Consider the following 26186-nt stretch of genomic DNA (forward strand, 5'->3'; position numbering starts at 1 on the left):
AATCACAGCCTCTTTGCAACCCGTGGGGTGGAAACTTCAAAGGGCTGGCCTGAGCCTGACTTAGCGTTTGTGAATGCAAGCAATGAAGAAACTTGAAAGGGAACCTCGGCAACTCCCTGGAGAAATTACTATTACTTTTGTAGCTTCTGGCCGTGGTAGAAAAGCCCAGGGAAATGTTTGACGTGCTTTTTTTCCGCTTGGGTTCTGAGCAAGTGTTGGAATCTGCACTAACAAGCTCTACCAGCCACAGGCTCTGGAAAAATCTTTGCAGTGAGGGCTTAATGTCCTCCAAACCTTAGTGAAAAGCTGGGCCCGGGGTGGGGCAGCAACTCAAAACAGACCACTGCCTTAGAAATTAATTAGTTGGGATTCTCACTGAGTTGCGCAGGCAGACTGAATTTCTCTAGTTTACTGGGATGCATGTCAGAAAACTTGGATGCGTTTACAGTATGAGGTCCTGGCCGAGAAATTGTTTCAGGGGCAACCATCTGCATAGCATTCAGGTTTTGTGCATAGAAAACTATGTGTAAACTCAGTCTCAACCTGAAAGTGGCTTTTCCTTTTGCAAGAACAGTGTGCCTCCCCCAGCCCTAAGGGGGCAGAGTGGAGAGCTCTGTCCTTGCTGAGCAGAGCTTGCATCCAAGACCCCAGCCAGGCAGGCAGAGGCGCTCAGGAGTGCACACCAGGGAGGCTGGTTTCCACTTATGACCATTGGTGACAAACTGTTCTCTGAGATCTCTTGCTGCTGAAAAGCTGACATTCGAGCAACTGCAGAAGGCGACCATGGGCAGTGCTCTCGGCCAGGAGTGAGTGATAAGGCTCTCTCTTTGAGAAGGGTCACACCACCTCCCAGCCCAGAAAGCTGTGTTTATTTACCTTTGTGGCATCTGAGTGCACATTCTCTCTTTTGGGAAGACAGTCTGGACTTTGCTGCTTTAGGTAAATAGCGCCTGTGTCTCAGGAGTGTGCCTAAAGTGTGATGGGGGACACAAGTGTGGGAAGAGACCCCCCCCCCGTCTTCCAACACACCACTGTCCCAATATCCATTGGCTATGCCCCGTGCCCCCCACCAATTGCATTTCTCACTCTGCCAGCAGAAGGTGCTAACAGTAATTGTCTTAAATTTCCAGTGCTACTACTCTGATGATAAGTTATCTGATAAATAATGAAAATGAAATGTAATTGATAAAACGGCCTCAGAAGGGAAAGAAATTACTTAGATTAGAGATTAGAATAGGGTCAGTAGATGGCAAAGCAAGAAAACAGGAGACTCCTTGCAGAATTCTGCAGGAACACGGAGGCATTAAAATTGAAGAGGAGCTGAGTCCCAGAGAACAAGGCAATGTTGGTGGCAGTGGGGAGCAGACACATTCCTGCCCGAGAAGGGCCCTGGCAGTGCTAGCATGGGAAGAAGAATCCGCAGCAGTGTGGGGGAAACAGGACCGGGAGACACCAGCTCTCAATTGTCTCACAGTTCCAGCCAAGAGGTAACGGAGGGCTTAAGCTGGCACAGTGTGAGGGACTGAAGAGAGGGGACAATCATCCCCGAGCCTGTGGGGGTGACAGTGTGACAGATCTTGGCAGGTGAAGGTTTCCCTCTCTAAGCAAATGCAGCCACAACTGCCCCTTGCAGAAGGGGTGCTGCAGGACGTAGGCAGGTTTTTCTCGGCTTTCTCGCTATTTGTGAAAAATAAATCTCTGCCTGGAAAGTCTGGAAGGGTTGCGTAATTCCTCATGAGAAAGGTCATGCTCGGGCTAGCAAGAGGAGGGTCATTTCAGCCACAAAAGGAGTGCCTTTTCCCTCAGGAACATTGTGTTCCTCCGAAATATTCCCAAATGCATGTGTTTCAAGTTTCATTAACAGATCAGTATTTTTCAAGAAGGAAAAGACATTGCAATGCAAGGTAAAGCAAAATAGAAGCACTTTGAAACTCGCCATGGACAGACCCATTTGCTTCTCGCTCCTTTTGCAAGGGGCAGTTGATTTGTGGGCCATGGTGGTCTCATGGCAAAGGGGACAGAGCAGGAAATCTAAGGGAAGAAACCCCAAACTTGACGATGATCCTTAGAGGTTCAGCTGGGAACAGGCACATTGTAGTACTTCTCACATTTCATTGCCAGAGAAAGTCAGGTCCCTAAGACCACTGTCAACAAGATGGAAGACAGACTTCACCCATGGCAGGTGCTGCAGTCATATGCACTGGCAGTGCCTTGTCCTTTCCCTCAGTACCCCGGGGGATTGGTTCAGAACCCCCTTGGTTACCAGAAAATCCACAGTGCTCAATTGTAGAAAATGGTACACATAACATCCTGCATTCTTTAAACCATCTCTAGATTTTTTTGTGTGTATGGAGGGGATACAGAGTTTGAACTCAGGGCCTACACCTTGAGCCACTCCACCAACCCTTATTTGTGAGGGACTTTTTTTTCGAGATAGGGTCTTATGAACTATTTGCCCCAGGCAGGTTTTGAACTGCAATCCTCCTGATCTCTGCCTCCTGAGTAGCTAGAATAACAGGTGTAATCTAGATTATATATAATACCTAATGCAACATAAATGCTGTGTCATACTGTATTGTTTATATTGTTGTAATAATGGCATAGAATAAATGTCTGTGCATGTTCAGAACAGAAGCGATTTTGTCACATATAAATCCACTGTCAATGAATCCCGAGATGAGGAAGGCGTGAATGTGGAGTTCTGGCTCTATAAACTTTCAGCCAGAAAGTTATATAATCAGAGGATTCCGCATGTGGCCTGTGGTCTGCCTCCTGGGCCTCAGTGCCCTTCCCCAGTCTGCTACACTCCCAGGACTCTACACGAGATTGAGGCCCTTTTTAGTTTTTCTTTGGCGGTACTGGGGTTTGAACTCAGGGCCTCATGCTTGCTAGGCAGGTGCTCTACCACTTCAGCCACTCTGCCAGCAATTTGTTGCCCATCTTGTTGGGGCTGTAACCCCAGGCTCTGTCTCGAACTCCTTGCCTTCAGTTGGGCTTCTGTTGAACACTATGAAAGAATGACTTAGACTACTGGGCTTCCACAAAGACACGACCTCTGTGCCCTGCCTTCAAGACCACACTGGCATAAAACACAGACTCAAGTCCACTCATGCTCAGAACCTTTTTTGGCTCTATTAACTGGTTGACTTTCATCCCCTAGGACCTACAGCCAGATTAGTGTCTCCTCCCATGATCCTCAGCCTTGCCAGCTTCTTCCAATTTGCCCTCACCTTTCTGCAAAGTGCCAACACACTGGTCAGCCAAGTGGCCAAGGTAGGAAAGAAAGAAGCTCTGCCAATCAGGTGGACTCCCCAGAGTCACTCCTTGTAGGGGCATATGTGGAGGAGGTGCCACCTCCCTCCCTGGGGCCCGGCAGAGGCCAGAGCTCATTTCCAATCCTGCTCTGTTTTGCTTGTTCTTTTTCCATGAAGTGTTAGTGAGAGTCCGTTTTATGAGCTGCAACAGTGAGGTTTGTGTAAACACATCTTTTCTAAGTAATAACCACTAGCCCAAAGGGTTTGGTGAAGCAAGCCATGCCGTGCAATGGGAGACACTGGCTTCTCATGTCTGAGTTGCGTTTGCAGACCATGTGACATGGACGAGAATGCGAAGTCAGGTGGCTTTTGAAAGACCTGAAAGTTTCACTCTGTCCTGACAGCTGAAGATAACCAGAGAAAATAAATGAACAAACGGACAGACAAACCTCAGTCTTACCAGCTTCTTCCAATTTGCCATCATCCCACTGCAAGGTGCCAACTCACGGCACGAGAGGACCCTGCCACATCCACATAAGTACATGAGAAAAATCACCCAGCACCTCACCATTTGGCTTTCAATATTCTTGAATTTTGCTCTGGTCCTCTCTCATCAGCATGTTAAACTTACACCCTCATTTACATAAACGTCATCCAGTTTCTTTAATTGACTTCAATAGATGCTCTTCGTTGAAGTTTGCTTTTGATGGCTGAATCCTTTTCCATTTACTACAAGGATTATATTTGTGTTGGGCAATTTACTTACCAATCTCAACGCTGAATAGTTAGGCAATTTTTATTTTTTCAATGACAAAGAATATTACTATGAGTATATTTATGTATTCGTGTTGGTGCATAAACTGGGGGTATATGATTTTTTTTCAGGTAATACAGCTAGACTCAACAGTAATAGGGTAGAAAACTGTACTGTGTACTTATAAGAAAATGTTGCTAATTTTCTTTTTTGACTGCACTAAAGTTTGAACTCAGGGCCTAATGCTTGCTAGGCAGGCATTCTTATCACTTGAGCCACTCCACCAATCCAATTATGCTAATTTTCTAGTGCATTTAAAAATCTGCAGGAAAGGCCACTGCTCAAGAGCTTATGCACAATGCCTGCAGCCTACAATGGGTATGTTATGAGAACGAAGCTTGCATGAGAGTGTTGTAGGGAAGGAAAGATATCTTCTACCCACCGTAGTTTTGTTGGCTGGGCCCTGGTTACGAAAAGCAGAGTAACAAGAACAAAACCTACAGATGCTCTTCAGTTTACTATGGGGTTCTGAGCAAGTAGGCTAGGCAGTTAGCTGAATTTAGACAGTACCCCTAGGACAGAAGGGCCCTGGAAACCTTCATTATGATCTCCCTGTGATCTTAAAGGATGGAAAGAAGGCAAAACAGGAAGGACCAGATGAGGACACTAGGAGGACTAGGGCACAATCAATCAGAACACTGTGGGCACAGCCAACAAGAATGCTGCTTTCTGCACACCTTAATTAGCATAGAGATTGAGCAACACCCTAGAAAAATGGATAAAAACCTTAGACCATGTCATTCCTCTGGCACCCTCTCTTGGGACCGTTCCCAGCTCTTGGGTCTTTACTCTTTGCTGTTTTTCTATCTCAGTAAATTTTCTTACTTTACTCATTCTCATTGTCTGTGATTTTCATTCTTCAAAATCAAGAGGACAGATGGCAAAGTGGCTCAAGTAGTAAGAGTGCCTGCCTACCAAGCATGAAGCCCTAAATTCAAACCCCAATGCTGCCAAAAGGAAAAAAATAAATTTAGTTCAAAACCTAGTGCTACCAAAAAAGAAAGAAAGTGCGTAACAAAGACCCAGGTCCTATAAACTCATCAGAAGTTGGAAATGATATAAATTGAAAATATATTTAGTGCGCCTACCCTGGATGACCCCCTTGGCAGCACCATACCCTGTGGGTGGGTGTCTGTGGTTTCCCCTCTTGCTAAGGAGGTTGCCTGGGAGTGGTGGCTTGCTGCTGCCGCCCAGCGTGACAAGAAAGAATCCTGCCACATGCTTCTAGTCCAGGGCAAGACAAAGTTCAAAACTCAGAAGGTAGATTTCTCCTGCACACACATTGCTTTGGCACCATCACAAAATCAAACAAACCATTAAGCTGAACCATCCTGGTCAGGGACTGTCTGTAAGTACGTGACATAAAGACTTCATAAGGAAATGATGAATCAAAACCAGTGAAACCTGAGAGTTTAATGCTAGGTTAGATGGAGAGTGGAAAGCCATGGAAAAGCCCGACGGGACGGAGGGGCTATGAGACCTGGGCAGGCTTGGCAACCTCTGTGCCCTCAGATTTCTCTCTGTGTCTCTGTCTTCAGACCCCTGGGTTTAGGCAGGGGACCTCTCATCTGAGGGTCTTGTGACCTGCTCAGGAGAAGGTCAGAAGGTCCTTCCTGCACCTACTGCTCCTCAAATTTCTTTGGCTTAAAAATATTAACTATGCCCCTGTTAGCAATTGTCTGCAATCCCAGCTAGCACAGATGGAGGTAGGAGGATCACAGTCTGAGGCCCACTTAAGCAAAAGCATGAGACCCTATTTGATACAAAACAAACAAACAACAAACAAACAACTGGGGTTAAGATAGGCTAGTGACAGGGAAAGTAACCAAGTAACAGGTTATGGGGCTCTACCCTCCTCAGCAAAAGGTCACCCCATACTGAAATTCCTCTTTTTCCCCACCCTTCTACCACCACAGTACATCTCAGTTGTAGATTGTTTTTCACATGTAAATTCCTTTGCAGGTGTAAGTTCCCCAAAAGACAAGGGAGTCTCTTCCTTGTTTAGACTTTAAAATGGTGCACACATGCCCAGTGTAAGGGAAATCTGTTCTGGATTTGACCTCTCAGGTAAAGCTTTCTACTTAAAACCTTATGAATAGTGGTCACATCCCATACATGCTATTGAAGACCTGGTCAATCACCCTAGCTCCTCCTGCAAAGACCACCCAGAATTTTCCCATCATTTGCCTTTACAACTTATAAGTTGCCCTTTGAACAAAGATCAGCACTTCCCACCAGCCAGAGCCCAGCACTCTTTCTTTAGTGGTGCCTTTACTTTTCCTTTCAATAAAACTCTACTATGGCTTTGCAATTTGTGTCTCTGTCCAGTTCTGTTTGGGAGACACAATAACCTGAGATCTTCTGGATGAGAGTTTTCTGAGGACCACCCACCCAATAATGGGGAGTGTTGTTCAAGTTGTGGGGCACTTGCTCAGTAAATGCAATGCCCTCAGTTTGCAAGTGGTGCTAAAACTGCTTTTGCTGAAAAGTATCAACTCCTTACTTGGACACAGGTAAGAAGAATTAAACAAGAACAGGATAAAGCTTGGCATCTCTGTCTCCATTTTGTACTTGTCCTCGAGGAAGGACAAGAACAATCCATAACAAGGCTCGTTATGACAAGGGGCTGAAATTATCCCTAAGTAAGTGGAGTCTTGTAGGACACACCACCCCTCCAAATGAGGACAATTACCTATAGCGATGAGGCTGGAGCAGCAGTGCTCATCTCATGGGGACCACATTGCTCTCCTCAAGTGATGACAATGATAACTTCTCCAGAACTTTTGAAGCACCACAAGTGAGATAATAATCAGGCCACACCTGTAACTGGGATTGCTTAACTGTGCAAACTTTTTATCCTCTGCCCTAATTCTTTGTCTATTTACATCTAAAACTCATGTCTGTACCCCAAAGACAGCTGAAGATGGGCTGGGTGCTTATTCTGCCACTTCCCACGGTATGTCCTGAACTGTGTAATAAATCTCCTTTCTCTGCCTTCACCATGTCTCTTTATTTGGCATATAGGGATGAGTGGCCAGACCTGGCATGTGAAAGCCCAGGAGTTTGAGTTTTGGGTTCAAAACTTGGGACCAAAACCCAGTTTCACGTTCAATCCCCACTACCATACATATAGTATACTAAAATGCCTTTCATATGTCTCATATGCAAACTTATATGATACACAGATCCTTCCAAGAAGGAGCCAGGGAGGAGATGCCCTCTTGGGTATCTGAAAAAAAAAAGTCCTCTTCTAAGATCTTGGTCTCTTTTATTTTGTGGGCATTATGAGTCCTATCAGCTAGAAGTAAAGACTTCTTGCTTTCAGCTAGTTGGGAATATTGTGGCTTGCCTGTAGTAAGTATTGAGGACCATTTATTACACATTTATCTGCCCATCTCAACTATATCCCCAGTACACTGTTGCTACTTAAAATGATGCTTAAAGAAGTTCTTAATAATGGGGGAGGAGGGAGGAAGCAGAACACAATAATATATACTCTATACGAAATACCATTGAAGAAGACCGGTAAAACCAGGTGCCTGGGGCTCACACCTGTAATCCTAGCTACTCATGAGGCAGAGATGGAAGCCAACCCAGGCAAATAGTTCATGAGACACTATCTTGAAAATACCCAACACAAAGCAAGGCTGGTGGAGAGGCTCAAGTGGTAGAACACCTTCTTAGCAAGTGTGAGGTCCTGAGTTCAAATCCCAGCACCACCAAAAAAGAAAACTGGAAAAATCGGGTATGGTGGTACACATTTATAATCCCAGCATTCAAGAGACTGAGACAAGAAGATCAAGAGTTCTAGGCCAACCTGGGCTACAAAATGAGACCTTGTCTCAATCTTCTCTCCCCCCACCCAAAAAAAAAAAAAAACCATGAAAAAAGAAATGAAATGTTTCTGAGCTCTGGGGTGGTGAGATGCTAGGTAATATGTTTCAACTTTTTGAATTTTCCTAACCATGAACATGCATTGAAGCCTATGGGAGAAAACCATTGGCTTAGGAACAGAACAGGAAACTCGAGCAAAGGTCCCCAACCAAGCTCATTAAACATTTATATAACATCTATATTCCCAGGGCCAGTTTGTTTGCAATTTTTCATCTCAGGAGCGGAAGCTGTTGCTCCAAGTGCCTCAGGTTCCTCCTGCAGGTGGGGAGGGAAGAAAACCAGCTCTGAGGGGCACTGAGGCTGCAGGGAGCTGAAAGGCAGACAACCCGCCCTGTTTGTGTGGCTTTCCTTCTCTCATTCTTTCTGCCTGCCCTCCCAGCCATCCTGGATGTTGAGCTCCTTTCTCTTTTTGAATTAGTACCAATAGCATTGGGAACTGTGGTTTCCCCAGGCTGGCTTCAGACTATCCTGGGGACATTGTGACCACATTTCCAATTAGTGACACACTTTTCCGCATTTCCAATGCTTTTAGTATGGTTAGTTCATGATTTCAGAGGATTTAAGAAATAATTTTCCTCAAATAGTGTGCATTTGAAATATGATCAAGTTCTGAGTTTCCAAGTATGAAAATTAGTTCCATGAAATTAAACCTTTCATATGCCTACGTGTTAGGATTGCCAGATAAAATACTGGGAGGATATAAGCTTAATTTAAGTTTCAGACAAATAACTTTTTGACAATAAGTATGTCCCAAATAGTTCATCCTTTATTTTCTCCCAAGTGAAGAAGAATCCTTTGCTTCCAGTTAGAATCTCTACTCTACAGAGAGGAATGTTTGTCAGTGCTAGGTCAGGTGATTGCTCCTTCCTTCCTTCCTCTGGTGAATTTCTCCTTCCTTCCTTCCTTCCTTCCTTTCTTCCTCAGTACTGGGGTTTGAACTCAGGGCTTACACCTTGAACCACTCCCCCAGCCCTTTTTGGTGATGGATGTTAGGGTGAACAATAAGAAACCATATTAGAACTGGACCCCCTCCCCCTTGAAGGTGACTTGCTGGAAACTCTCCACCCAGCCCTAAAGAAAAATAAACATCCACCTTTAGCCATTTACTAGAAACTCCCTACCTGGCCTAGAAGGAATGACCTGTCTTTAAGCCATTATCTAGGGAGGATCAGAGGGCCATTGAAAATTTTCCTGTCCAGTGATCTTCCTGGGACTTCTCCACCCACCTCCCATATCTACCCCCAGTCTGTAAGCAGCTCCGGGCCCCAGTTCTCTTTCTGGAGACCCACGTGCAGGACCACTTCTCCACAATAAATCCTGTGCTGGTGTTGATCTGTCTTCCTGCCTGTACATTCTGTGCCTCTTTCATTCTGACAATGGGTTTTTTCAAGATAGGGTCTCCCAAAGTATTTGCCTTTGAACCTCAATCCTAATGATCTCTGCCTCCTGAGTAGCTGGGATTACTAGCACCTGACAATAAGGTGATTTTTCACTCCGTCAAAAAACAAAATTTCAAGGAATTTAATTTGAACATCTAATTGACTTTTTTAGCTATTTGTGAATCTGGCGATATCATGTGTCTGAAACTAGAAAGCCTTTTGTTTGAGCTGGTGAAAATGCTCTGTGATCAGAGTTCTAGGCCAGAGGCCCAATTCTGGGGGTTTTACATATCAGGTCTGGCCACTCGCCCCCAATATACCAAATAAAGAGATGAAATGCTGAAGGACAGAGAAGGGAGATTTAGTACACAGCATGGGAAGGGACAATGTAAGCATTTCAGCCCATCTTTGGGATATGGACATTAACTTTAAGTTTGAATAGAGGAAGATTTGGGGTGGAGTGAAAGATATGTATAATTAAGCAAAGTGTAGCCAAGGTGGCTCACTATCTCAGGATGGGTGGAGATAAGAGTCATTGCTGGCTGGGAGGTAGCTTTGATTCCTGTCACAGAATGCTTATCCATCAGTCCTGTCCTTCCTGGATTCCAAGGTGACTACAAGATGACTGTGGAGAGACTGGGTCAGAGCAAAGGACACAAATACAAAATGGAGTTAGGGATGCCATGCTTTTTATCCTGTTTCAGTTCACTTGTGGGCTCAGGTAAGAACCCAGTGCTTTTGTAAGTACCTGTTACAGTTGGGTTTTGTAAGGTAGCTTGAACAACAAGAAGACAGCATAGGATGAGAAAGTGATTGGTTAATGCCAAGTGACTTCAGGTTACCTTCCTTACAAGGGTTCTAGCAGATGGACTTCCTAATCATGCTGCTAAAATGGGTCTGAGTGGGGTTTGACCACCTTCTCTCTCAATGTCTTGGAAGGTTGAATAGACAACTTAGTTTTGGTTTGTTGATGGAGAATGTCAACACGAGTGACTCCATTTTGGCTTGGTCTCTGGGTAAGAAAAATGAACTTTTCTTTCAAAGTATTTGTTACCCTCTTAGCTTACTTAAAAATTCCTCAGATTGCCATCTTAGGTGACTTGCATGTTTAAAGGGTCCTTGTTTCTTCTTCCGGATTCCTGTACAACTCCATTGCCCGCCAAACTGCATGCCCTAACACATCCCCCGAGCCTTTTAGCCAGTCGGGAAAGACTGTGAACCTTAGACCTGAACAAATCCCAGGTGAGGGGCAGGTACAAGTGTGTCAGGGATATAAGGAGGAGCCACTGTCAGCCATTCTGTGCTTTTGTGTTGCTTAGCTGGAATGAGAACATGCCTGCATCCTCTTGATCAAGAGAAATTGCCTTGTCAAGATTTTCTGTCTCTTGTGTGTCTGTTTTTGGCACCAGAGGGTTATTAATTCCAACATCTGTTACTGGAAAGTCAGCACTGATATCTACCTCAGTCCAGAGCAGAAAAATTCAGGCAAGACACAAAAATACAGTGAAAGTGATAGCAAAGTTTACTAGTAGAGAAATACACTTTCAATAGACTGAAAGCAGATTGTCTCTAGAGTGAGAATGAAAATGACAAATATTTTTGCCCTGGCATGGGTTTTTATTGCAGTGGAAGGGGCTTTGGAAAGTTAAGTCCCTCCCTAGAATCAGCCCATGAGACTGAAGTCATGGTTAAGGGCAAAAGGCTAGGGTAGGCCTACAGATTAACAAAATACAAAGCATTATAGGGTCCACCTGACCTCCAGGATATGGATGAAATGCCCGGGTCTTTATTAAGTCAAGATATATTGTTTTAGGAACTGATGTCGAATCACCTTAGGGTGCTCAGTCAAAAACATCCTGTGACATCCCATGATCTTTTTTGGTGGTGGGGGGGTACCTGGGTTTGAATTCAGGGCTTCCCACTTGCTAGGCAGGCACTCTACCACTTGAGCCACTCTGCAAGCCCTCTATTTTGATCCATTAGGTCATTAGGAGTTGAAAGTTTAATTACAGTGTTTTTTTTCCCCTAGACCTTGAAGACTCATGCATTTTAGGTTCCTTTTGCATACCCCCACCACTCATGACTAACTTCTACCTCACTTCTTGGCACCTGGTATATGGGCTCCCACAAATTTTATTTAACAATTCTTTGAAGTTTGCTTAGGAGCCCACTAAGAGAAGTCTAACCTGGACCCAAAAGTACATCCTTACTCCAAGGTGTGCTCCCCTCTCTAGCATGGGTGGGTAGAAGGTCATACAGGGTGATTGCTCTCCTACCTACAAGTTCTTGGAGCAGGAATCTTGTAGATGAGAGGCAGCAGGAAAAGAAGGGAAGGAGAGAAAAAAGGAGGAACGACCTATGGCTTGTGACTCTACCCCAAACTTCTGACAGTTAAATTCCTAAAGCCACAAAGTGCTTGATGTGAATACATATTTCTTTTTCTTTTTTGGTGATACTGGGGTTTGAACTCAGGGCCTACACCATGAGCCACTCCATCAGCCCTGTTTTGTGTGTGTGATGGGTTTTTTCGAGACAGAGTCTCACGAACTATTTACCCAGGCTGGCTTCGAATTCTCCTGATCTCTGCTCCGCCCCCCCCCCCCCATTACCTAAGATAACAGGCATGAGCCATTGATGCTGGCAGAGTAGATATTGTTTTAAACTGGTGAAGTGGCTGCATTTTTCATTAGTGTGTCTGACATATGGAGCAGAAGCAGCTCACACACTCACAGGTCAGAAGTGACAATGAGGCATGACACCCCTGGGAACCTGTAGGATCATGGAAGACCACAAGGTCCCTCTGACATCTGGGTTAGAGTTTTAGAGTAGACGGAACTCTGCATTTGGTATCTAATTCAAGTCTTACATCTACTGCTTATTTGTTGTGTGATCTTAGACAAATAACTTATATAATTCTTGGATTCTTCATTTTTAATAAGATAATGTTGACACCTGTGTCCAGGATGTCTTGAGAGTTAAATGAGGTGTGGAGGGGATGCACCCAGCACACAGCAGGTGTTTCCACAAAGTTAGTGCTACTTTTCTTCTAAACTCACTATTTCTGGATGAATACAGTATAGAAAAAGGCTCCCAGACTGAACAACTCATCCCATACACACTGGGGTGTTTAGTGTTTTCCTGCTTCCCCACAATTTTCCGGCTACAGAGAGGGAGGAAAGGATCAAGCTGATGTCACAAAAATCAGGGGAGACACACTAGTAAATGCCACCATTTTCTGTATACCTGCACACATAAGCACACATAAACACAGACACACACACATGCATAACACACACACATATACATACATTCACATGCATGAACACATATACATAGTTACACACACATACACATGTGCCCGCACACATGCATACCTCTGGCTCATCCATCCTGCAAAGCCAACTTTCACTTGCTTCAGTACTTTGAAATTACTCATAGCAAATCTTTTTTCTATTTTTTACACATCACAATTCAGCTACTTAGCAAAGTAGGTCTTGAGGCTGGTAGGGAGGCTCAAGTAGTAAGAGCACCTGCCTAGCAAGCATGAGGACCTGAGCTCAAACCTCAGTGCCACCAAGGGACAAAAAAAAAAAAAAATGGCCTTGGTTGCTTCCTTGAAGCCTTCAAAACAAAACCACAATATGTTTTATCAAAATTTATACAGAAATATCAGTGTGTTTTGCAATAAGGACTTCATTCCAATTGTACTCCTTACCTAGTCTAAACCTGTGTCAGTTACAGACCCACACAGAGATTCTGCAAACAGAAATTCAGTTTACATTGTGGGTGTCAGGGCTATTCTTGAGGTTTGCAGGAAGTCTGGTTTAACATTGGTCTGAAATGAATGCAGAGCAACCAGTGACTTGGAGTCCTGGTTTTGGTGGGAGAGGCACTTTCAGAACAAGCCTGGCAAGTGGGGGTGTCATGGCTAGCTGCCCATCTGATAGTGATTACTGGTGAGTTCTGGTGAGAAGCCCCTGAAGTCCCCAGATGCTGAGAGATGAGAAGACATGTTTAATGAGAGCTCAGAATGGTTGCAGACAGGCAAAACCATGTTCCGGGCAGCTAAGGTCAGAGATGGCCATCCAGATGGCTGTGAACACGTGCAGAATGGCTGTGGCTTTGTCCTCTCCCCTGGGAAATAGGAAGAGAATATGCCCCTTGTTCTCCACATGGACTAAGCCATCTTGCAGGAACCTATAAAGAACACATTTGTCATGACCTAAGGAGAGTGAAGGGCAAAATTTGTCTCACTTCTGCTGTTTCCAAATGCTTGTAGCAATGGGATATGACATTATACCAATTCTAAAAGCAACATTCCAGTCTTTTGCCAGATAGAAGCTTTCTACTAGCATCCCTTTAACCAGAAATTAGGAATGCAGACCACTGACTACGTCCCTAGTGGCTCCAGCCAGAAACAATTATCTACTTGGCTCATTAAGACAAGTAACAAATGGCTAATTGTTTCCACAATTAGCCAAGTGCTGGTTCAGTTCCTTGTGACTGTGAACCAGGGACTTTGAAGAGGGACCAGCATGAATAGAAGAGAAATTCAAATTCAGCCACAGACAAGCAGGCTGTCATTTCATTCTGTGTTCTTTTCCTTTATGTGGGGAGTATGAAGTGAGTAGGATGAAAAGAGGAGGTGGCCCCAAGTGACCATTTGCTATTTCTGTCTTTCAAGTGTGCCATTCTAGGTAAAAGAAAATGTGAAGAATCATAAGGGATCTGTGAATGGCTTTAAAAGAATCCACACTATCATCAAGTCCCCAGGTTGGGAGGAAAGGAGAAATCTGCCTTCCTGACATTTCTGGTACTTTCCTGGCCCCTCTGACTGAGGACCCGCACTCAGTCTCACTGAGTAGGTCTGAGAAGAGGACATAGAGGCTCTGTATCAGTTTAGGCTGCTATAACAAAATGTCTTTATATATTGTTAATTTATAATTAATAGCAATTTATTTCCTATTGTTCTGGAGACTGAGAGAGGCCCAAGATCAAGGCACTAGCAGATTTGGTGTCTTGTGAAGGCCAGCTCTTTCTAGTTCAAAATGGCGCTTTCTACGTGTCTTCACATAGCAGAAGGGCCAGACAAACTTCCTCAAGTCTTTTGAAGGGCCACTAAGGAGAGCTCACTCACTGGCTTAATTTTGTCCCTCAGGTTTTCACTCGCTTTGGTAGTTACCTTAGATTCCAGGAACAACAGGACTAATCAATAAACATCCTTTGGAACGGAACCAAAACTACCCTTAAGCAACACTGAGCGTCATAGGACAGACCACTGCACGATAAGACCATCCCCCCTGCCCCCAATCTTGGACAGCTACCCAGGAAAATGAGCTGCACTCCAAGCAGGAGCATCACTCCTGGGAACCAGATTGCTCCCCTCAAGTGATGACAGGGTTAACAAGTTTGCTAGAAACCCTTGCAGAATCAGAACTAGGATAAAGATCAACCAGGCCACCAGCTGATCAAGATCACCTGCTCTGCCAGCTATGCATGTCCAACTCTCTCCTTCATCCCTTTTTCTATAAAATCTCAAGTTCCTGTCAGCCCCCTGAAGACAGATCTGGGTCACCAAACCTAGTTATCTGTTCTTCCCAGTGGGGTTGCGTGATTAAACCTCCTTTCTTGGACCTTTACCACTGCTCATCTCTTTGATTGGTGTATGGGGATAAGTGGCCAAGCCTAGTGTATTGGGACTCCAGAGCTGGGGCTTTTGCCCTAAAACTCCAGTAGCAACACTAATCCCATTCCTGACAGCAGAGCCCCCATACCCCATCCACTCCCAGAGGCCTCCTTTAGGGGTCTGTACTGGACATCAACATTCAACACAAATTTCAGAGACACCCAGACATCCAAACCATGGCACTTTCCTTCTTTCTTTATTTCTTTTTTACAACACCAGAGTTTTAACTCAAGGCCCCACACTTGTTAAGCAGATACTATCACTTGAGCCAGTCTGACAGTCCAAATTCTGGCACTTTCCACTGAAATTGTTCGCGTGAAACAGCACCTCTGTTTATTTTCTGCATTGAGCTTCATTTCCTATGTTCCCCAGACTGTCCGAGGACCCTGCTGTATCAAGATACTTCTGGTAGTGACACCCCAGGAACTAGGCAGCTTTTGTGCAGGCAGGACTGAGCTTGTGCACTGCTGAGGACAACAGGAGAAGGCTGGTTCTCTGTGTTTTGAAGAGAAATACTGGAGAGCAAGCAAGGAAAAGGAAAGAGATGCTAATAAAAACAGGCATGAAGCAAGAGAAAGAAGCATTTAAAGGAAGGCAGCAGAAAAGAAAGAGAGGGAAGGAAGAAGGGAGGCAGTACAGATGGTCCTGATCCACTTGGAAAAGATGGGCCCCACACCCTGCTGCTATCCTGCTTTGGTTATCTCCCTCTGCCCACCAGGTCTGATTGATTAGTTCTAAGCAATGATGGATGATGTTGAAACAATAGCAGTCACCTCCCAAATATTTTAAAAAGTGACTATTTAAAATGTGTCCTGGTTATTCTCCCAAAAGAAGTCTGCAGCAGCAGGTGTGATGGACAACCCAGCTCTTGGAAGCGTCTAACTTCAATCCCATGAGTGAAGAGGATACAATGTGAGTGCTGAGTTTGTGCGTATGAATTTTTACTAAGCTTAAAAGTGTCATGCCTTCTTTTACACTCAGAAATATTGAACAAAAGGCATCATGAAGATTTATTTAATTTTAATTTAATTTTTATGCCTTTGTGGAATTTTTGGCGGGCAGGTTTTGCTCCTTGTAATAGTTTGAAGAATCTGGCTTTCTATCATGTTTCAATTGTTCAGACTTCCCCTGGCAACTCAAAAACTTGCCAGGATTTTGAGATATTTCTCCTTTTTACCAGATGACTATGTGACAACCCTGGAACTCTGGGAAGGACAAATGGTCCAGCTTTGGGATGCTGGGACTGGGGCTTCCATTCTGAAAAGAAATGGCAGTCGACACAGAGGCTCAGGGTGGGAAGATGCCCAGTGTGTCAGAAAATACCATGCCATCCATCCGGGGGGTGGGTATATCTGGGTTTTGAGGATGGTGTCTGTGTGCATTTGAGTTTGGGTACTTTGCAGGCACTAATGGCAAACTCCACAAGGAGAACAACTGCAGCCTCCACTAGGCTTTCCTTGCAAGTGATGCTCCACAGCACAGGCACAGCCGAGGGCGATGGCCAAGCTCAGGCTGTCTGACTGTGTCAGAGGGCCTTCAGTGGACTGGCTGCCTGAGGAAGCAGAAGGGTGACACGTGACCAGCTTTGCCTCTTCTCTCTCAGTGGCAGAAGAAAAACACCAGGGTAAGTCTTGATGGGGCGGGGTGAGTATGTGCCCTGTTCTTGCATCTTTCTCAGGACTGTATTATCTGCTCTTCCTACTATACCTGAATTTCACAACACTCCATCCTGACCCCTCCTACTAGGCTGCCATTCATCTGTAACAGCTCCCTAAGACACAGGGAAGGGAGCAGTCACCATTATTTTCTTGGTAGGAGTTTCTAAGACCAAAAGCCACAGCAGCCACTAATCGGTAGCATAGTCTGGATCACAGGGAACGTCTGCCTTCGTAGGCTGGTGCAGCAGCTCTCACCTTACACAGGTAATGCCAGGTGCTGTGAGGTACCCTGTACCCAAAAAGAGCATATCTTTATAGAGAAGGGTGTATCCAAAGGCAGTCAGCAACAGACCTTCCTTTTTTTTCATTCTTTCTCAGGCCCTCTACCACTTGAGCCAGTCCACCAGCCCTGCTTTGTGTCGGGTTTTCTTTTTTTTTTTTTTTTGGTGGGACTGGGGTTTGAACTCCAGGCCTCACACTTGCCAGGCAGGCACTCTACCACTTGAGCCACTCCACCAGCCCCATGTTGGGTGTTTGCAAAGTAGGGTCTTGCAAACTATTTGCCTTTACTGGCTTCAAACTGCAATTCTCCTGATCGCTGCCTCCTGAGTAGCTAGGATTATAGGTGTGAGCTGCCGGCGCCTTTGTGTCTTTTATTTTTAAAGTCCTATGGGGATCAAGTTCACCTGTCTGATGCACTGAAGAGAGAGTTCACAGTGAAACAAGCAGGCACACAGATTTTACTTTAATTTAAAAGATACAAACAGAGAAGGCAAATATACGAAAGATCTTTCAATGTAACTGAAAAATGCTAAAAGATACAAAAGAAAGATATAAATAGATACAAATAACACAAAAGGTTCAAGTTCCAGAATTGGCAGGAAATACAGCCAGTCTGCTGATGTGAAAGCCAAGTTCTGTTCTTCCATGAGTGCTCTTCAGGGCAGCCCTGTTCCACCTGTCCTGCAAAACCGCCTCTGGAGGACATTGTGGAAAAGTTTTAAATATGACTCCCTAACACGGAGCAAGAACTTAGAAATACAAAGAGACGTGTGAGTAAAATCAAAGTTTTTATGCTCTCTAACCTACGCCAATCTTGTACAGTTATGTTAGCCACACTTCAAAAACAAAACAAAACAAAAAAGTTAGAGATTCCTTCTTAGTCTCTCCAGAGCAATCATCTTAGTTTTTATAGAAAGAGTAGTTCGCTTTGCTTTTGCTATCATGTCATAGGTTCGTGTAATTTCTATTTAAATTATTTAACAATAAGGTGAAAGTTGTCAGAATCGAAATGGAGTAGCCTATGTCTAATCCTAACAATAAATATACCAAACTAGAGGGTGTGGAGGAGAGGATCCCACGTTTATGCCTGAGAGCAAGCTCTGTCCCTCTGTCACAACCATAGCCTTACATAAAGGCCACTGCGATCTTACCCAGAAAATACCTCAGCAAGGGCATCTGTGCACCAACTGCCTGTTCAGTCTTGGGCTGGCGCCACCCTGTTACTGATCCCTGTAGTCAAGGATTATTGCTTCAAAATAATTTGTGTAGTCCTCTCATGCTGCCTTTAATATCCGCCCCCCACCTTGCCCCAACCTGTAAAATCATTGAAGGGCTGTTTCAATATTGTCTTTGGTGACTCTCTCTCTCTCTTTCTCTCTTCTGACTTGAGAACCAACTACATGAATTTTCTTCTCTTTTCTTTTTTCTTTCTTTTTCTTTTCATTCCAGGGTTTGAAATCAGTGCTAGGCAGGGTGCTCTACCACTTGAGTCCTGCCTCTAGCCCCTACCTGAGTCTTGTAAGGATTTATCAGAGAGCAAGCCACTCCCTCAGGTTGTGGGCTACGCTGAGTCTGTTTGCAGAAGGTGCAGAGAATGCTGGTGAATTAACAAGGTGTTTAAGGGAAGGTTGGTGGAGCGACCCTCTGCTAGCAGTCAAGCAAAGATTCTCCATTCTCCTTGGCACCTGCATAGCAGGATAGGTAAGTCTCCCCAGTGCTTATCATCCTGCAAGTCACAGGTAGGGATCATACCTAATACTTCTGTGTTGCTGGCCCTGGCTTCACTGGCTGAAGGAGGACCTTGGCCTCTCCTGCAGGGTCTCCAGTTATTGCTGAGGAGGCTCCAGCAGCCTCAGGGTATTTCTGTTTCCTACTTTCCATTAGTTCTCTCTCAGAGTAGTTGACATGCTCCAATCCTGGGAATATCCAAGCAATACCTCATGCTGAATATTTTCTGCTGAAGTTTCACCTTGATGGCTGCTGTTTCTAAACTTTTCTCTTTAAAACAAATGGCCATACTTTCTAAAATTTTGGAACCAGAATTTCCCCCATTTGAAAGTATGTGACAGTTAAATAACCATTGTATTAAATGTCATTTCACCATTATTTTAAAGTATTGCTTAGAATTCTAACACATGGAAATATACAGGAGAAGTGATCATTTTCTCTGCATTCTTTTATTTTTTTACTCTTCCCCCACCATATCAGTAGCACTGCTGTCATTCAACACACCTCTCAAAGTTCCATCAACTCCATAGATTATAATTACTGGGGAGAAATAGAAATTACGATTAATCATAATTGTGATATAATTAAAATAAGATATTAGAACTAATAAGGATGGAAGGATTTTGCTAAATAAAAATAGAAATATATGTATGTACATTTACATATCTGTGCACATATGTGTTAGTTTTTCTATGGGACAAAAATTCCTACCTAAAATATAATGTACAGAATAACAAAATTGTAACTACATAGATGTAAGTGAAACTAAAAAAATTAAATCATACAACAATAAAAAACCTTTGCTGAGGAACATAAAAATGTGGGGTTTTGCTATAATGAGGGCTGTCATTTTAGTTTCACTACGTCCACACTGTGCATGGGATTCATTTTTGGAACTTTGAACGTGACTAAAAAATCCACCTGGGAAAACCAACAGGTGAGGCTGACTCTGAAACTTAAGTCCCCCTCACCTCCATGGTTGGGTCCTGGTCTTGTTGAAGTAGGTGTCTCAACAGCCCAGCAACCAGCAAGTGAAACAGGACAGGGAGTTCCCAAACAGAACCAAGACTGTGGTACAATTGAGTAGTGAGTACAGGTGGATTTGAGAACCAAGGAACCATTGTCAATAAACACTGGTCATTCAGTCATGTGTCCAGTTTGACTAGCCTTCATTTCATTTTTCTCACTCTGATTTTTCCTGAATATATGTATATATATGTATATTTTGGTGGAGGGACAGTATTGGAATTTGAACTCAGGGCCTCATGTTTGTTAGGCAGGTTCTCTACATTTGAGCCATGCCCCCAGCCCTTTTTTGCGTTAGTTATTTTTTTTTTTTAGGTAGTCTCATGTTTTCCCCAGGGCCAGCTTCAGAATACAATCTTCCTACTTACGTCTCCAGCGTAGCTAGGTTTACATGTAGACACCACCATGCCCAGTTTGTCTGTAGAGATGAGGTCTCACTAACTTTTTGCCTCAGCTGGTCTTGAACCTTGATCCTCCTGATCTCCATCTCTGAGTAGCTGGAATTGCAGGCTTTTCCTGTGATGCTTCATGTTTTTAGCAGTTATGACCTTGGACATCAAAGCCTGAACTGCTGGGGTTCAAAACTCAGTTTGCCCCTTAAGAGCTGCGTGACCTTGGACCAGTTACTGCTTGGCTGTTTCCTTATTTGGCTCATAAAATAGTAAACAGCTCATATTACTAACTCATTTTACCAGGTCCAAACTCACAAACTGCAGGAGAATGAAAAGACTAGTATTTGTTAGGTGCTGACCGTACCTGGCATGCAGTAAGAGCCTGTCATGGTTTTCCTTTTTTAAAAAAATACAGACTTTACACACATTCTCAGAGCAAAATCTCAGAATACCTGAGTGGAACACCTTCCCAGGAGGTGGATGCCATCTCCTTTCTGGGTATACCTTCAATCACATTGCAGGCCTAAGTGTGATCCACTTTAAAATTAGCGTCTGTATGATTTTAAACATGTCAATTTCTTCATAAATGTATTCAAAAAAATTGTGTGGTCAAGAGATGTGTTCATCCTAAAATGTTAACAGTAATTATTTGTTATATGATTGTGTGTGTTCTTCACTGTCTTCTTTTTTCTTCTCTCTCTCTCTCTCTCTCTCTCTCTTCTCTCTCTCTCTCTGATTTTTTTATAGTCTACATTGGAATTTTTTTTTTTTTTGTGGTACTGGGGTTTGAACTCAGGACCTACACCATGAGGCACTCCACCAGCCCTTTTTCGTGGTGCGTTTTCTCCAGTTAGGGTCTCTTGAACTATTTGCCTGCTGGCTTGGAACCGTGATCCTCCTGATCTCTGCAGCATAGCTTGGGTCACAGACGTGAGCCACTGGCACCCAGCCATTGGAAATGTTTGTTGATGCCAACAGCAAAGACTTAGAGGATGCCTTGCCCTATTGTCCTGGTAGTGGAGTGTCTCTGGGTAGAGGCACCTTACAAATTCAGAGGGGCCAGGAACCCTGCTTTCTTTGGTTTTGTTTGTTAGTTTGTTGGGGTTTTTAAAAACAAAAACAAAAAGGAAACTGACTCACCAGATGCTCAAACTTAAACTGTGAGAGGGTAGAGAACAACACTGGTCCCACTGCCTCTGAATGGCTGTGCTGGGGGGTACAAAGGAGAGAGCTTGCACCGTGAGGTCTGATGAGGTCAAGGTCAGGGCTGACCTGGTGATGACTCAGAGTCCTTAAAGGCAGGACTGGGGCTGGAAGGACCATGGAGCTCCAAGAATGAGGTTTGAAGAGGACATGTGGAATCTTGCTCAGGTCTCACTCCTCTTGCCATTAGAATGGCTGCTAGAACACTCCAGGGTGCCCTCTCAGAAGAATGGCTGGCCCTTTGCTATCTCCTCTCTCCCACTCCCAGGGGTGGGGATTTGAACCCAGGGTCAACTACATGCTAGGTAAGCACTCTCCCACTCAGCTATACCCAGCCCCCTTTGTTAGTCCCACTGAGCAGACTTCTTCAGAACGTTCTTAGTCTGCTCCTGTATATCCCTAACTCAGAGCTTCAGAAACCCACACATGACTTTCTGCAAGAACCCTACTCCCAGACGCCTCCCTCTCTGTGCTGACAGTGCTGCCTGTGTTCCACGGTTCCCTCCATCTGAACCTCTGCTCCCTGCAGGTATTTGTGGAACACAGCCATGTGCCAGTCGTGGCTCTGAGCACCGAACTAGATGGATTCTGGGAACTGACTGTCGCTGGCCTGAATGGAGATGTCCCCAGGTAACCTTACCACAAAGGGTGGATGTTTAAAGACAGGCTTGCTGGACCCAAGGCCGCTGCATAGCATCGTTTCCCCTTCAATGTGAACTTGACCTGCACCTCCTACCAGTCAGTGTCTCCTAGAGAGACAATGCTAGGACGACCATGCTCGTTTGCTGGGGCTGTATAACGACACATGCAAGCCGGGTGCTTTGAACAACAGAAGTGTATTCTGGAGGCTGAGGTCCTAAATCAAGGTACTAGTTGGCTTGGTTCCTACTGGGGCTGTGAGGAGAATCGTCTTCAAGCCTCCCTTGGGCTTCTCATGAAGGCAGGAGGGCCTTGACTGACACTGGGCTGCACACTGCCTTCCTCGGAACTCTCTCTGTCCTCATTTCCCATTCTTTACGACACTGGTCGTGTTGGACCAGGGCCACCCTAATGACCTCATCTTAAAGTGGTTTTCTTCAAATGCCATCTTTCTAAATAAGGTCACGTTTCACACTGGAGGGTAGCACTAAAACAAAACCAATACGGTGTGTGTGTGTGTGTGTGTGTACTTTTATATGAATATGTGCCACACATACGACATCAACGTCAAGTACATAGCGTATGACATACAGTGTATATATGTGCGTACATCTGAATATCTATATGCCATATGACTCTTTTGGATTTAAACATAGAAATGAAAGGCCAAGGAAAAACAAGCCATAAAACAATGCTTCCACAACTAATCGAGACTAAAAGATTAGTATCCTTCATCCATACCGAGTCCTTCTGGAAGGAATGTCACCTACAGCCTCATCCAAGACTGTCAAAGCATGGGAACATCGAAATGTTCAATGAAAAGGAAGTGTTCGTCATTTTCTCTACTCGTATAAAAAGGCATGCTGGAGCCCAGAGGCTCATTTATTAGGAACTTCTAAAACATGATAAATGACCATGGCACAGAGGGGAACAGACATGGAAGGGGGGCATACTCCCAGGTGTATGTGCTCATTTGTGTTCATGCGTCCATGACATTGTGCATGCATGTGGGTGGGTGTGGTGTCCATATACACATGCACGTGTCCATGCATGCCTGTGCATGTCCCTGTGTGTGCATGTGCACCTCAGCAAAGCAAAAAGCACTATGAAGAAAATAAGTCAGAATCATTGCAGTAGTTATCTCTGCACGATGAGATTGTGGACTGACTTCGTGACTTGTTTTTTACACTTTCACAGTGCCTACAATGACGAGGTCCTCTTGTTATAATTAGTGGGAAAGCTGAATGAAAAGCTGTTCACATGGAAGATAAGAAAAGTATTTCAACTCCTAGACACACATGGGCAAACAATGCACAAGGGTCTAGTTGAGAGAGTAAGAGACACTGATAAATGTGCCTCACAGAAAAAAGAGTGACTTAATGTGACTTGGCCTGCACATCCCCACCCCTAGGACCAGTGAGTGTGCTCATAAGAGGAGTGTCCGGTGCTCTCCTGAAAGCATCGAAAGCTGACCTCATTACCTGCCAGTGGGGTAGCAGAACCTTTGAGAAGTCGTTCAGGGGCATGGGCAAGAGCCTTCCACGTGTTCCCAGCCTTTCACTTCTGGGACCCACCTAGAAAAATAGTATGGAATCTGTGTACATATTTATATAGCAAAATGTAAGGCAGCAGCAGAAACTCAGGAGTGATAAAATAAATTCCAAACTAGTAAGATAAAGTAAACTTAACTCATAAATATTATGCAGCCAGTTGTGTAATCCCAGTACTTGAGGGTTGAGGCAGGAGGAGGTTGAGTTTGAGGGCAGCCTGGACAACATAGCAAGACCCTGTCTCCAAAAATTAAATAAAAGAGGAGGGGAGGGGAGGGGAAGAGGAACAGGAGGAAGGAGAGGAAGAAAGAAAGAAAGAGAGAGAGAAAGAAAGAAATGTTACGGTTATATTCATTTTTGGTGGCATGGGAAGCTCTGGTTTGTGTTGAGTTGAATTCAGTGCATTCGTTTGCCAGTTCTGATGGCCAGGTATGAAAAAGGTCACATGGTTCATTTTCCCAGAGCGAGATTCCCAGTGGTCTGTAAGGTGCACAGAAGGAAAGAAATGCGACTGAGTACTAGCAGAGGGAGCCCTGCATTATCTGTGACTATTGACGTCAGAGGTGCCTTTTACCTTCCTCTCTGTGGTTTTTCAGCACAACCTGAAACTTCTACAAAACATTGTATCAAGCAATCAGAGGAAGGAAAAAACCCAACACCTGCTCCTTCCACCAAAATCTGTTCTTAAATAACAACTGCCATTGTTTTGTTTGTCCTTGTGAATTTTTCAGCTACGCAGAAAAGTAGAGAGAATAGTATAATTATCATCCACTTATAACCATTTTTAAAAATGCTTTCATTTTTGCTGAGGTTTTTAAAAGTCAGACATCATATTTTCACCTAAATACTTCAGCACACATCTTGCAAAGATGCAGAAATTTTCTCACACTCCTGTTATCTTACCTAACAAAATTAACTAACATTTGCCCATTTAAAATTCAAATAATCACCTTTCCATGTTTCTATAATTTAACATCACAACATGATATCATTGCAATTCCATTTTTGCTTTTTAGTTTTGGAGGCACCTAGGAGGAAGAAGTGAGATAGGAGTGTGGGAGGCAATGTGCCTTTGCCTTGCTCAGTGTGAACCGGCTCTTAAATCCCATCGTAGCAGAACACAGTCCACAAGACTGAGAATGGAGGTCACAGCTCAGTGGCCGACTGTGTTAGAACCAGGCAGCCTGTTGCTAGGACCTTGGGTGCCTTAACCTCTACATATAAATAAATTCACTTTAAATTTTGTGATCTTAAAGACTGAGGGGAATGTATTAGCCTGTTTCCCACTGCTTTAACAAAGTACCCGAGGCTGGGTGATTTGTGAAGAACAAAGGTTTATTTAGGTCACAGTTGTGGAGATCCAAGAGTAGGGCACTGACATTTGCCCAGGTCTGGTGAGGACTCCTACCTATATCAAATCAAGATAAATCACATGGGAAGACAGGAAGTCAGAGAAGGGGGTGACACTATCTTGCTCTTGGATGACAACTCCCTCTATGGTCAGCCTTAATCTTTTTTGAGACTGGGACTGCCAACTGTAGGGACAGAGCTTCTAACATGGGAGCCCTTGGACACACACTCAAACCACATTCAAAGCACAGAGGGGAAGAATGGGTTCCAGCAGCAGCAGCAGAGCCCATAGTGAATGTTAGAGGTACAGTTTGACACAGGTATTGTCACAGGTTGACATGTGTTGTCAACATGGAACACAGTGTCTTCCATGGAATAAATATGTCCGGTGTTTCTTAGTGGCAGAAGAAAACCAGTAATGTCTCTGTCTTCTCATACTTCTTACTACCGAATAGCAGGCATGAGCAGAGATGGCCTTAGGACAGGGGCCCATTGATTTTAACAGTCATTTGGGCCACCTGTTGACTTCTAGAGCAGAGGTATTCTTTCTACTCACTTCTTTTTCCTTCAGCTACCACTGTCCAAAGTTGGGGGCTGGTGAAGTGGCTCAAGTGGTAGCATGCCTGCCTAGAAAGCATGAGGCCCTGAGTTCTAACCCCAGTACCACTGAAAAAAAAATGAGAACAAAGTTGGATAAAACACATTTGGCTGCCAGTAGGTGGATCTTCCTGTGTCCTCCCCCACACAAGCTCTCCAGAAAGACTCGAGAAACACAGAGCTATGCCTGGTACCAACAGGGCAGCCCACAGGCCACTGCAGATTTGCTCAAGGGTTGGACCCACCAGCTTTTCTTTGGGTTGACATTGTCCTCAGCCAATTATAGGTTGATGCTGGCTTTCCACAGACTGGGCAGTCATGCTCACATAGACCATTTCCGGCCCTGGGAGTGCTGGGTGCTGTCAGTGGCATGGGTGATTTCTCCATTGGGTACAGTTCTGCCTGTGTTTCAGATCTGGACAAAATCAGGCCTGGTTTATAGGGTTGGAAGGTTGCCCCTTGGTCCCAGGAGAGGAAGCAGCTTACAAGAAGACTGGAGGAAATGGCACCTGGCACCTCTCAGGGCACCATCAAAAGGATCTACTCAGACTATGGGAGGTTCAGGAAGTGAACCTGAACTCAGGGCCTGACATGTGGCAGTGTTTGAGATGCTGGGTGGCTCCAGCCACAGTGATGTGAGCAGTCTTGTTGTGGAGAGTTGGGCTGAAGGACAGCACAGAGGGCAGCCTGCACATGCTGCCTGTGTGGTCCATCCTGGACCTAAGGACCTGTCT

At 44.5% G+C, this 26186-nt stretch overlaps 1 long non-coding RNA gene across 1 annotated transcript; it reads left to right on the top strand.

The window, feature by feature from the left end:
* Positions 1–1233: 1233 nt before the first annotated feature.
* Positions 1234–24702, top strand: LOC141422409 (uncharacterized). The gene is made up of 5 exons (XR_012446951.1): positions 1234–1487; positions 15859–15939; positions 16431–16651; positions 18417–18668; positions 21846–24702. It is a non-coding gene; the product is annotated as an uncharacterized lncRNA (long non-coding RNA).
* The last annotated feature ends 1484 nt before the right edge of the window (positions 24703–26186 follow it).

This window comes from Castor canadensis, chromosome 4 (assembly GCF_047511655.1).
Source record: "Castor canadensis chromosome 4, mCasCan1.hap1v2, whole genome shotgun sequence".
NCBI lineage: Eukaryota > Metazoa > Chordata > Mammalia > Rodentia > Castoridae > Castor > Castor canadensis.